The sequence below is a fragment of the Lineus longissimus genome, chromosome 16 (assembly GCF_910592395.1).
Source record: "Lineus longissimus chromosome 16, tnLinLong1.2, whole genome shotgun sequence".
Classification (NCBI taxonomy): Eukaryota; Metazoa; Nemertea; class Pilidiophora; order Heteronemertea; family Lineidae; genus Lineus; species Lineus longissimus.
Window position 1 is genome coordinate 6,060,367 of NC_088323.1, and position 14,365 is coordinate 6,074,731.

General features: G+C 39.4%; 1 protein-coding gene across 1 annotated transcript in view; it reads left to right on the forward strand.

Annotated features, from left to right (window-relative positions):
* Positions 1-2,041: 2,041 nt before the first annotated feature.
* Positions 2,042-14,365, forward strand: part of LOC135500188 (uncharacterized) — a 161,003-nt gene continuing 148,679 nt past the window's right edge. The window contains exon 1 of the mRNA XM_064791437.1: positions 2,042-2,120. The gene's annotated coding sequence lies outside the window, so the exon portion shown is untranslated. The remainder of the gene's footprint in view (positions 2,121-14,365) is intronic.

The window sequence follows — 14,365 nt, forward strand, 5'->3', positions numbered from 1 at the left end:
TATGAAATTTTTGTAATTTTGACGGGTTAACCAATACATTTCTGCAGTAAATGCAATAATTAGTCTATCGCCAAGTGAATAGGAACTATTTTGCCAAATTTTCGTATCGTGAGACTTTCATGGTTTACAATATATAATACAGATACTGTTAATAACTGTAGAATTCCCAAGTCCAAAAATAGATTTCTCGATTGTAAAAATAACATAAATCTGTGTCCAACAACCTCCTACATGATCTGATCCATTTTGTACGAAAATCAATAAATCAGCTTCTTCTGGTTAAATGTGGCTTTGAATTTGCTCTGGGGTTTGCTGCTACATGTGACTACCAGAAGGTGTTCAGTTCCCCATGCTGGTAACTGATCTGCGTTGTTCAGATCCTCGTTTGTGCGTTATGCAGCAAAGGATCAAATAAGTCTTCTTTGGAAGTAGCTTTGAATTGAAGTTGTATTAGGATGTTATGCCGCATGTGATAACCAACCTGCTGGGGTCAGATGCCTGGCACTCCCTTGGGCAGCCTGGAAGTTTTCTGGCACCCCCTTTTTTCAGCTTTGGTGCCCCAATATGATGCTTGTAATAGTTGGTTACCCTGAAAGAGGATGAGTGACTCTGTCAGACAGCATAGGTTTCATTCAAGTTCTCCGGTTTGCTCCTACATTGCTTTACAATACATCACAGTAACATTCAATTCTCAGCTCAATATTTAAAAAAGTTAGTCAATATTTAGATTTTTTTTAAAAACACTATAATGTGAATGACAGACCTCAAACGAGAACCTGGATGGACTTCGTCTGTTAGGCTAAAACCCGGTCTGTTCACTGTCCCATCAAAACAAGCCACTAGGCCTGCTATGAATATTGTGATGTTGACTCAGTTACCATGACAACTGCTTAGCCTTGTACAAGACTTGATCACACTAGGCTGCATGGTTGTGTGGTGAAAAATGTTTTGATGTAAACCTCATCACCAGCTTAAAGTGGGAGTATCACATCATTATAGCTTGGGAATGTCCTCATCCGTGTGTCGAGAGCGTATTTTGAATGCAATAAATGATGCTGAAGTCTGCATTTTTGTAACCCTGCAGAGATTCAAACTCATGACGAGACTTGATTACGAAGGCTAATTGGTCTGCGTTGGAAAGATACATTTATTTCTTTTTTCACATACAACTGTTAGCTGTTACAGTATCAGTTTTTCAATAACATAAGCCTACACTCCTTTCAAAGTCTGACATTATGCCATTTCGAAGTATGTAAGTTCAACCGAGGAACGATTTTTTGGTCTAAAATGCTGCTGGGGAAGAATGCAAATAGCAAATACAAATAGTGCCTAACTTATTCTGTAACATTTCGAAAACGTCATACAGATAAGTGACACCATGACGCTACAATCTCCCAACTACATTAAGGGGGAATGTCAGCATCTTTTAAAGGGGACGCCATTTGTATTTGGTTGTGGTGGCTCAGGAAAATAGAAATTGCAGTTATACGTGTTGCCGTAGTGCAGTTATCATGTAGGTGAATTTACTAAAACTGGGTATTAAGAGTATTTAAATGTCTTGTTTTCACAACTGCAATGTTGAAATTTATATTCAGTTCGTATGGGCGCAGTTGGAAATTGTAAAATTCTATTCAATCAATTGCAAATTTCAAAGTTCGAGAACAGCGTGGGCCTTTAAAGAAGATGAGGCAGATCTCCGACTTCTGAGGGTTGATTTAGTTGCTTGTTGAAGTTTCTATGATAAAACTTCATTGGGTAAGATAGTCTATTAGGCATTTGGGTACACCGCGTGAATAGCAGACAACAATGCCATTGCATAGTTGAAAAGACAGTGTTCTGTTACTCCCACGCTTGCTACATCGCATGTCGCTAGCTCTTCATCATCGTATAATATCACGAAATGAGATTTAACATTATCGATGTGACACCGCAAGCTCCATTGCTTACAAGCAGGGGGAACGCAACATCTATTGACGTGTTCTGCATCCGATACATGTGCTATGTTGCAACGTACAGTCTCTCGACTACTCAAAAGGAATACTTGATACTCACAAATATGGAATATTTGGCACTGGTTCCACGATCCCGACACGTTTGATATGTTCGCATAGATCGCAAATGTAAGTAGACATTTTGTCTTGACTGTTGTGAGGATGTTGAGAATTACAAGTCGGTGTGAACGGTTATTTTGCTCAATGGACCTCGTTTCATTACGCTATGGGTGGTCGACACGTTAAGGTATTGTACACACAAGCTACCACTGAGATAGCATTGTGTTGATTAATTGGCGCATGTGTTTTCATCTGGCCTCGAGCAATTTCCGTTCTGAAAACCTTTTTCTTTCGTCATTTTGTTTTTGCATGTAAAACAAATTCGATGACATGTGTCAATTCGCTTTTGACAAGTGCTTGCAGCTTGCATTTATGCAAGCTGCTACCATTGTATTTAACCAAAAGCAAATTATGCTGTCAGCTGAAAGTTGGTCTTGATAGTATACCTGTCTACACAAAGCAAAGTTGAAATTTGTATTCAGGTCTTATTCACACACGTCGATATTTTTCCAAAATCAATTTCAAACTTCAATTTTTAACAAACAGCATTGGCCTTTAACTTTACAATTTGACTTTTGAGTGTCTTTGTTTATAGAAGCCTGAACAAAAAATCACATCTTATATTACGATGATTGCATTGCTTTCATCAGAGAGAAGTGTCAATGCTCTGAAGGATATGATTTTATTGCACTTTCGTTTGATGCTAGGTGCTAGAATATGATAATTGCAAACACAGGCTATGACTAAATTAGCACTGTCTTCTAATAGCATAGGTTTCACAATTCAGTCCTGAGGCAAAACGTTTTAATAGATATCTTGTAGTTGCAGAAGGAGCAAGTGGGGTTGTTGACAGGTTGGTACTAATGATAGTCACAGTGTTCCTTTAAGTAATAAAAGAAATTTTTATAACTCCTGTTTTCTATTTTTGGCATTTATTTGCTGGGGCAGTGAAGTCATCCCAGGCTCCAAAGTTAACATGTTTTGCATACATCAGTGCCGGTATGGTCGTTTCTCATGGTGTAACCTTTCAAAAACATTCAAAAAACGAATTGTTGAACACATTTGAACAAATACATACTTCTTTCAAACTCTTTTTGCAATTAGTTAGCATTTGGTTACATCTTGATGCATCTGAAACTATTTTCAGTCTCATTAAATTTTCACACCTTTTGTAGTTCCGTTTGTATCCTTGGGCTCCTTTGAAAGAAATCAATACTTTGCCTGCCTATTGAAGCGCCCTTCATGGGCTTTATGTTAAACCTGCAAGGTAAGATGTCTTCAAAGGCGGACTTTGATATAGGAAAGATGTAAACTTATCACTTTCATATAGAACATTTTTAGGTAGAAAATAAAGGCAAGGAGGTAAGGATACGATTCTATATCCCAACGTCCCCAGTAGAAAAAAAGGCCACATCCAGGGTTCTAATAGCAATTTTGGCCGAATCTCTTTAAAAAAACACCTGCTGATCAGCAGACTTGTACAAATCTGATTTGTATGAGTCTGCCCCAGCAAGCCCTGTCCTGTGCACCCCATGTTGACTTGTGTCATGTTTTGTGCCTGCATTTCAAGGCCAACATCCTGAGCATCCTGTAGCTTGTCACTCTATTGTGATTGTGACAGTATTTGCCTAAATTTAGGTAAAACCTATTAATTTTCGAGGTTTTGATCAAATTAATTTTGTAAGGGGCAAGCAGCTGCAGCTAGCAAAGTTATCAAATATCATCCGAGCTGACAAAGTCCTGTCAAAGACTTTATCTTGTGTGTGCCAGTTTCCATGACCACCACCAGAATCCAAATCAACAGGATTAGACAAAATGAAAATGGCGATCTTTTCCCGATGATCCCAGGATGTTGATAAGCTATGAAAAATTAACTCGGGTTTGCATTTATTGGTTATCGTTTATCCAATAGAGCTAATCCCATCGAAGCATCATAAAAGTACATAACGCATAGATCAAGTACTTTTACCTCGTCAATAACCATAAAACATTTACTAAGTTATAATTCTATATCTGTTTGTATGTGCTCTGTATGTGTGTGCCCCAGTAAACTTTATTACTGGTCTATGAATACCTGGTATGTATTGATTGATTTTCCGCAGCTTCCCATAGCGCCGATCTGCGATGTGTATGAAACCACCGACGCCATAGCGTGCAATGCATCACATGTATTAGCCCGGTGATAACGTTTATGGAGATAGCGCACAGTGACTTCGGGGCTTGAAGTTATTACAAGATTTGATGTCATTTCTTTGAGATAGCGGGTGATGATGAATTATGGTCTGCGTTAGGTAATGATTTTAACCCTCTAGGTGCCCAAGGGTGACACTCGACACCACAAGGAGTCTTTCTCATTGGAGTCTGCAAAATTTTCTAATCACTTGACTAGAAAAGAATTCAAAACTTGTGAATTGTCGAAAGCTTTTTTCATCACCAATCACAGGCTCGCTCAGACTGAGCACTTCATGGAGTGTATGTGACCTGTAACAGTGGTCCACCTTTAAGGTCTCCATATGACAAGAAAGATCGATTGCTAATTAGAACCTTCAGAACCAGCGTACGCTGAGCTATTACTTTGGGGTTCGGGTGATTGATTTTGGGATGTGTCTGATAATCTGATCAATACGTTAATGAACTGGGAACTAACAGTCTTCCTGTATCATTATTGAAGGTTTCCACACCACAGTTATCGGTTCATGAACCTGGCTCACTGCTTTGGTTCTTAAAATACTTCGCCATAAACGCCGTGTTGAGAAGGAAAAGAACATTGTAAACCAAATTTGAACGACACTGCACTGCTGTTATCCCATTTGAATCGTTTTTTGTTTAAATCAGCAAAATAATTCTTTTCGTTAACATGAAAATGACTAAGACTATAAAATGAGCCAGGTTCTATGGTAATACAATGCTGGTCAGATACTCAGTTCGACTAAATGAGCTGGATTATTGTAAGATGAGTCGGGTTCTTTCCAAAGGTATGCCATGTCATATTGAGTATAAAACGAGTTCATTGGTACTTTTGGATCACAAGATTTGAGAGATTTCATAGCTCGAAAGAGGTTTCCCAAGTGGGGGTTGTCATCGTTACTAATGGTGTGCAGGCTCTTCTAAATCTAGTGTAAGTATTAGAGAGGTTCAGATGTTGATCCAAGAATGACTACGAGGTTTTTTTGTCAACTCGATAGTATTATTGTTTCCTGGCATACTTACTTACTAAGGGTCTTCATCCCATGTGGAACACAAGGCCACAACATGTTCCCTCTTGGCTGCCCTTGTATCCCATGTCAACCCCTTCAGCTCATCGAATATTGTTCTCTTCCAGCTGGCCTTTCAGCAGATTGCTTTCCTCTTTCCTCAGGGAGTCCAATGGGTGGGAGTCTTGGATATGCTGCCTGGCTTCAACACAATGCTTCACTGCATTTTTGACAAAGGATATCACGATTTCTTTCGTCAAAGTGCCACCTCGTTCACATTCTCGGATCAAAATCTTAACCTCTCTGCAGTACAACTATAGATTAGTGTGTTCAGTAGTAAACATGAGTAATCATATCATTGGAGGACTTGGAATCATTTCTCCGGCAAGCCAACAGGCCAGCACACCTGACCAGCATCAGAAATTGACCGTCAATTGCCATTTCACACCTTTTTCTTTCCTTGCCTATGTCCTCTGCATGATATATCACAACTTCATTACCCCAATATAACCAACAAGGGAATCGATATAGCGTGGCTGGCGCCATTTTTGTCTCTCATAGGCTATCAGACATAAAATGTCCCGTTGGATGTTAATCTTGATGCTTGTTTGACAAGGGTCAGGAATGAAGTGCCAGTGTCTAAGCCTTTGGTGCAGTTGTTTGTATTTTTGTGCAGCTTTCGTCCCTTATTTTCAGGGAGACTGCAGGCGGGCACTGGGTGGGCTAGGTTTGGTTTTGGGATTTCCCAATAGGCGTCTCTGTAGTATCTCGCAGAGCATCGAGAACCATCCACGCTTGCACATGTATGAGGAATATTTTTGAATGCTCAGAGGATGTGTCTGGAGCACATTTAATCAAGGTGAATTATTAACCACATGTTATCTTGTACATGTAGGCGAAATGTTTTTATGAGGAAAATACGCTTCACTGGAGTTGCGTTAACAAAATGTTATTGGAAAAGGACAGGAAGGGGACGGATGTTTTGTCACCATATGCAGTAATGTAATTAGATATGAACGTACATGGAAGGAAAAGTTCATTTCAACTTGTCAAAACTTCTTTGTTAAATATCTGCCCCAAATATCACCCCCTTCTCAGATATCACAATGATCAGATGTTGAAACTTGACTTTGAGATTATTTCGTAACCATTGTTTCTATCGCAGTGAAATATTGATGAAACCAGACAACACGTTTGGGATCAGTACTTTAAGTTAAGTAACCAATGGCATAGTTGCCAAGCTGTCGTCTGCCCAGTCACCTTTCACCCTAAAGTGGTAGTTCCCATCATCAAATTTCACATAAAATGGAAAAGTTCAAACAGTGTGTTCTGGCTTTGATGATCTTACAGTGTAATTTGTCATGACTTTTGTTTTATTGCATAAATTCTTTGGTAATAGTTATTAAAGCGGTTGATGTGCAATTTGTTTTTTCAGTTTCCATATACACCACCCTTGCCGTAGGCTATGATGTATCTTGTCACCTTTGGTTTCAACTCATTTAATACCCGAGTATCTAGCAGAGGTGTCATGTTCATTACTTTACTAACCTTCTGATATCATAATATCATGATCGAAAATAGCCGCCTGCCAACTTATTTACATGTATGTTGGGTAACTTTGATGTGTGTCTAGCAGTATAGCCGGTGGTCTTTGTCATCTGCAAGGCTGTGGTCAATGTAATGCCATCATTAGTATGGTCAGAAATGGCCAAAGCTCTCATAGATTTCATATGAGACCACTGTCACTGTTATGTTTTACTCCAGTTTGTCATGATAAAATGTTGGTGTAGTTGGCGCTGACTATAAACTGCACTGATGTGCACTAAAATATTGCTATGCTATGATAACCTCAGAAAAATACGACTATGTCCTTCAATAGGTTCATCAGTGCTTGCTGAGCCATACCAAGATCCTAAGTATAAAAAATAATGATGGGTGCACAATTCCTTTTACTGGACACTGAACAAAGGTCAATGTCATTTTCAAACGGAAATGTACCGTTCTAATTGTTCTTCCGATGTTACGCACATAACGTAATGAATCACACATCGATTTCGTGAGATTATCAGCGTCGATACGTCACTTGTCCGACTGTATCCGATACGTGATCAATTAGTTCAGTGAGAGCTGGCCTTCTGGGACCGTTTGATGGCGGGAGAGGAAAGCAGATTAGCGTTGATAACGTGACGTGACTGACCGGACTTCTGATGTTGACTTGGATGAGAAAATTCTCCCTTGAAATATTGTCAGAGGAACATGGTACACATGTACTGAAAACCGCCGAATTTTGGCTGGTTTTTTTACGCACATTTGTGAAAAACTGTTATGCAATTGTAAAGCAGTTACGGGGATTGGAGTCAAACACGAAGTCTTTCGATTATGACCCATCTTTCTAGCTTTACAACACATCAACCCAGTATCAACAGTAGTCACGACACCAAGTGTGCCAGGGCTAAGCACCTTGCAAATAAGTGCTTTTCTTCATTGTGGCCTGCGATTGGCGTGCGACAAAGAGATATCTCCTCTGGAGGTAAAACCGACAACCACTTGATTTTTATATTGATTACGGGTTCCTACGATTGCCAATTGTTGTCGCCTTTACCTGCGATGACCGCGGCAGATGAGCGATTATTGTCGCATGCAGTATGATTGCAGTTGGCTTCGATTCAAATTGGTCATTTGCAGAGCGCTTACCCTCTGATGCTGCAACTCCCTCGCGTTAAATACCATCTCCCCCATTAGTGTTTTTAATGAGATATAAAACTAAAATAACATTTCACGGGTGATGGGTCGTCTATTGATTCTACTTCAGATGACATTTTTGCAGAAATGATGATAAACGAGACCAAAAAGAAACGGTTTGCTATCATAGGGTTATGATGTGAAGTGTAAGGATTGAGTTAGATATCCCACAGTAGATGTTGTGGTGGTTTGCTTTGATGTTGTTGGTGGCTGGTTCCTACAAAGTAGGTCATCAAAGAGTTGGGTTAGGATAGATATCGGAGCTGACCAAGACCTATGTCTTATATAAGGTGCATCTGGTATATTGTTATAAAACAATATGCAGCGGTAACGCTTCAGATTAACTGGGTCCAAGGAGACATATTGGAAAAAAGCCATGGTGACCAGTGACCATGGCGATCTGCCTCAACGAGAACCCCATTCACACAATTCATTTCTATTTCATCGCTCCCCTTCCACATTATGGTCAAGAATTTCATCCCTTCTCCCGATTTTGGCTGTGACTAGGAGCCCCGTGGAACCACATTGGGAAAAACCTTATGGTGACCATAGTGATAAGTATCTGGTACCCATACCATTTACACATTGCTTTGCTCTGACTGTAAGCCGTATTTACCCTACAATCTGTAGCTACCCTAAGTACATAACATGACATTGATTTCACGATCGGCGATGTTGTAGCTTGTAATGTTGAGGCTCATAGAATTGGAATTGGTAAACATATCAGTCATATTTGTATTTACTTGTGTTATCATGATAGTTCGTGACATTAGTGTATCACTGTCGCACACTAAAAGCATTGGCCTTACCTCAATGTTGTAATGACTTAGAAATGAGAAATTTATTTCAGTCGACATTTCTAAGGTATCAATTCGATGACTTCGTCGTTAAGCTCAGTGCAAATGAGCAATTTCAGTCCCTGCCCGTGTCCATGACAACATGACGATTGTGGTTGTGGCATTTTTCAGGGTGACCCACCCTATCTTGGCAGCTTACCAACTTACCTTGAAAACGGCCACCCTACCTTGCTCTAGAATTTTGTAAAGGGTTTCTATCAGGCCAATCTACCTTAAATTGCTGGCCTGAGCCTTCCTTGTGTGGACACTGGAAAAACCTTTTGAATATCAAGGGCACCACCCTACCTTCAGAAAACCCTGTGGAGAAGCCTGTTTTCTAATATCCGTGCAATAGAACCTACAAACGTTTTCCTATATCTGCAGCAGCGATAACGATGAGAACTTTCCAATATCAACAGACCCAAACAAAAAATCCAACTTTCTCAAAATTCTATGAAAACAATATAAAACGATAACATTTTCCAAACTAGGAAAATTGAAATACTGCAGAATTATTACCAATGAAATTGACACGCAAGTACTTGTGTTGGTCTCATCCTGTCTTGGTGTAGCCTCGAGCCACAAGTATTGGTATTCACTCGTAAAAACATTTCCGATACTACATGATCTATATTGATGTAGCTAGTGCTGCAGTGTGAATACCTAATGAGTGGAACGAGATGTTTTGCTGGTTCTTGATGGTATGTCGGGCTGTTCAGAGATTAAGGAAAGTTTCTATATGGATGTGGTATTGCCGTTTGCCGTGGAAACCTGGAACAATAATTTGTATCATCCTCTAGTCCTGAACCCAAGGTTGAGACATTGCCAATTTTTTTGAGGATTTCTGTTTTGTTCCTTCTAAAGAGAGCTTAAGTTGACAACAGAAACCGACAGATCTATTCCTCAGGTCACTTTAGAACTTGGAATTTTAGAAATAGGACAAAAACAACCATTTTCGGAGTTCTGGACACTGTCACATCCCTGAAACCCAGGGATGCCAAAGTTGGCTATTTTAGAACACAAAAGGGCTATTTTATGACTGAACATGCCAAAAACATGCCTAAAACAGAAGCCCTCTTTTCAGCAAATGGCAGTAGGTACAAAAACCTATAAGTGGTCTTATCCTGGTAACGATATGAACACCATAAGGCCTGTAAGCCGAGACAGAGGAGAGAAGGTTTCCATGGAGAACTAGGAAGGTTGCGGACTGTCGTTACCTTGATGTATACCTCTGAGAGGGGTTCACTTATCAAAATTCATTGAAAGAACACTTTGGCACGATTAAATTGCCTGTTGTACGCTTTCATGAGGTCAGTTTACCTTTTGAAGGTGCAATACCAAACCTTGCAACTGGTAAAATCAAACGATAAAGAAAAAACAAAGATAGATGCACGTCAAAACTAGCTACATGTATGCTATCTAGTTTTTGAACACATTGGTTCTGGTAACAATGGATGTTTATTTCTCCGGAATATGACTGACTTTGGTTTCAAAAGTCCTGATATCTATTTTCAAAGCTTTGAGAAAAACAGCTATCATGACATTATCAAGATTTCCAATAGTAAGGTACATTTACAGCGGTTAGCATTTGAATCTTAACGGTTTTGCTGAGAATGACAAAAAGGTGAGGGTTCTTTGGTACACCCTTTGCCAGCATCATTGACATTTTTATTTACAATTTTTTTAACAACAAACTCTTGCAAAATATTTAGAAATAGATGTAACCATTGTTGATCGGCTCTGTAACACAGCAGATGTTGTATTGGTAATTTCTGTGGGATGGGCTTTACTTTATGCCTGGTGTTTCTGAAGGTTCAGGTGCAGGTGAATCAAATTGAATATAATGGTTTTGCTCCTGCTGAGAAAAATTGCATTTGCAGCAATTAGTTCTTCCTTTGATAACTGGCATAATGAGGATCAGATATTTCTTCCTTTGATAACTGGCATAATGAGGATCAGACATTTCTTCCTTTGATAACTCAAATCGAGGATCTGATGGTTCTTCCTCTGATAACTGGCATAATAAGGATCAGACATTTCTTCGATAACTGGCATAATGAGGATAAGACATTTCTTCCTTTGATAACTGCCGTAATGAGGATCTGACATTTCTTCCTTTGATAACTCAAATTGAGGATCTGATAGTTCTTCCTCTGATAACTGGCATAATGAGGGTCTGACCATGTTTCCTTTGATAACTGCCACCATTGTTTTCAGAGAAATTTGTTCAGATTTTGTGAACCAAAGCAATGAAACAAACAGTATTTCCATCCTTAAGCACATCAATCTTTTGATCAAAGTGCAAGAAGATAAGTACACTAATAGAAATCTGAGTCTTCTAATTTATTTTCATGTCTCGCTCAAATAACGCTAAAAATCAATGATAATAATTGTATGGTGTCTGGTGGTTTCAGGTCGATCAGCCAGGCGAAAGTAATATGTTATTGTTGGTCGATTATTACATGTTTGAGTCTGGTTCTTCATTGTTATATAGACAATTTGCTAAAATATCAATTTTGATAACACCTTTTGATAACTGCCATAATGAGGATCTTGCTGTTCTTCCAAATGATAAAGGCATGCTTTTGGAGGATGTCTGTCCATGTCTGATACCTGACCCATATCGATTGGACTCCGACACATAGACCAGCCTCCTCCTCTTTACTGAGGTCAATGCACGGCATTATGTACAAAGTCTATCACTCCGAAAAATTTGCTAATGAATTGGCTCATGTAACTTGTCACATTGTCCGGCTTCAAGAGATTAAAGCCAATGAAAAAGGGTTATCGCTTCAACCTTTCCTGTATGGGTCAGTCGTTGTTGATTAGTCTATCAAACGTTGCATTAGTCACTCTGATGAAGAGCCTGGTGTGAGCTTTGCTGTTGGCAGGTCACAGTCAGGACAGCGATACCACCCCAGAGAGTCAACACGTCAGGCGTGATACTTAAGTTTGTTGGATGAGTGCACATATCTTATCCTGTACTCACTTTTAATGACCCCTACTCGACAGAGGGTTACATATGATGGCCATGTAACCGAATCAAAAATGAAATGTTTTTATCTCACACTTGATTCTGCACAATTGTTCTGTCTCGAAGGGCTTTACACTTAATCCATAGCCTACTGATAAAAACCTAGCTGTAGAACCCGAGGAGCTCACCTCTAAAACCTTTTGATATCAGAAGAACAGACAATGTCAGGATAATCCAGGTCCAAAAGAAGTCTCCCCGTGGCCTGCCACTATGAAAGCAATATCCTGTAAGCCAAAGGAGGTTGTTATTATCAGGTTTATTCTTACATACGCACTTAGCCCGGTTCATGACCAATAGTACTCAGTGATAACCTTTAGATGTGATAGTTGGAAAAGTTGCTTTAGGTTACAAGATGTCTGGTTTCTTTAAACCAGGGTGGTTAGACTTCCGTTGCATGAGAACTTTTGCTTCTTTCGTTTTCATTGTCATCGAAATATGGCTTGAGTAGTGGTGTAAGTATTAATGATGCTATTCGGAAAGAACCCTCCAAAACAGTATCATTTTGTGGAAGCAGCTGTTTTGATGTTTTAGGTGTAAGATTTGTCTGAAGCTTGTTATTAAAAGTGTCTTGAGATCTGGTTGACATATAATGTGTTCAGCAGCCAGACCAACTTAACTGAGCATTTTTCTGCACTGGAGTTTGTACAGGAAATGAGAAAGTACCTATTTGTTGGAGGTGAAAATGTAAGAAGACTAAAATGCTGGTCATGCCAAATTCACTTTAACAACATAAGATACTTAGAAACTTTCAATGCCATACCCTTACCAGTAACTCATTCTGCTCCCCTCCCCAAAGAAGAAATATTGTGCCATGTTAGAAAGTTGGCTTATGTCTATGGTATGCTCCCTTCTACATGCTGACATAAGCTTTAACAAATAATATCAGTATCAAAGTATTTGAGTGGTGGATGACCGTTAGAGGCTGCTCCCAAATAAGCAACTTGCTGAATACAGCAATATCACTTTCCTTGGATGGGGAACTCGATCTGTTGGTTTCTTACCTGACGTAAAGGATGCATTCCTGGATGGCAAGAGACCAACGAGGTAGGTGATGGCAAAGTGACATAATTGCAGCTCTTTTGGAGGGAAACCGAGGCTAAGCAGCGAAAGACCAAAAGGTGACTAAAGAAGACCATGGATTAAAAATTGCTCCTGTGGATCAATGATGAGCGAAATATGGGTCTAGGCTAGACCTAGTCTGTAGCTGTTGATGAAGGAGAGTGTCGAAGATACTGGTACAGTGGTGGATGAAACAACCAGTGGAAGCCCAAGAGGGCTCACTGGTTTGTATGTTCCAGCAACCATGGATAAATAGTTAATTCAGACAATGGTAATTCTCTATTGTCATGGTTCTGAACTATTTAAGGCCATATAGCTCGGGGGGGGGGGGGGTGAGAAGGTTAATGCCCCTCCAAGAGTAACAAAATGTCTTTTTATGCAGATGTTGGTTGATTTCCAGATGACGCAGAACCCCCCCCCCCCCCCCCATGACAAAAAAGCTAGCTACGGGCATGCTGCTTCCTCAGTAGATTTGCTTTTGATGAGTTGTGACAAAATGAAATACTAGACATACATAGAAAAAAAACCCTCGGATTATCAGTTCCACGATATATCATCTTTTTGTCCTTGATAGGAGTCTGATGACATTGCTACACTGTTGATATTAGAGAAGAAAAGTTTAATGAAAGGGGATCATCAAGGTCGCCGTTCTTTATGCTGCAATCTGATTGTTTTTCAGTAATATCATTGTTCTAACTTCGAAGGTAAAGGTCGCATTGCCTATGTGATAATTTCAGTGTTAAAACTTATTGGCTTGTGTTGCGAGCCAAAGATACCTGAAAACATTCTAAAAAACAATATTTTCGTGCTTATGTAATTCTATCTCTCGCCTGCGTTGGGTAAGCCGAAAGTTTTGTGAAAAGAATATGACTTTTATTGGCCTCCCTGAAAGCTTATAACTGAGCTGTTGAAATTCATTCCACCACTTTAAAATAGGGCCCCTTTGCTCCATCTAGTATCACCAGTGCCAGCCGGTTTGTGTTTCTGTTGAGGTGATTCATGTGACAGCACAGTTCATGTGACACCCCACTGTATGATTGTGAAATCTCCAGCATTATCACATTTCAAATAACTTGCCTCGTCCTCTTTGAACCATTTTAAACCACCATAGTTTTTTTCTTTTGATTTTTGCACAAATTAATTTTTTTATTGGAAAAACCAGGAAATTTTGTTGTCTGCCAAAAATAAGAAGTGTGAAAATTTGAATATCTTTAGAAATTTTTTCAAATCACAAAATAAGGCATAAACATTTTAAGGTTGACAAAAATAGCATTGCCAGCTCTTGTTGCTCAACTGTTGCCTCAAAACAAGATATCTGATAATCTTTGAAGTGTCGAGACAAGTTTTGCTGATGGTAGACCTTGATCTTTTGTAACACATTTTTCAAAGCTTGAGCATTTGAAAAATGATATCTTTCAAAGTTAAAGCGATAATGGCTGTCACCAAGCT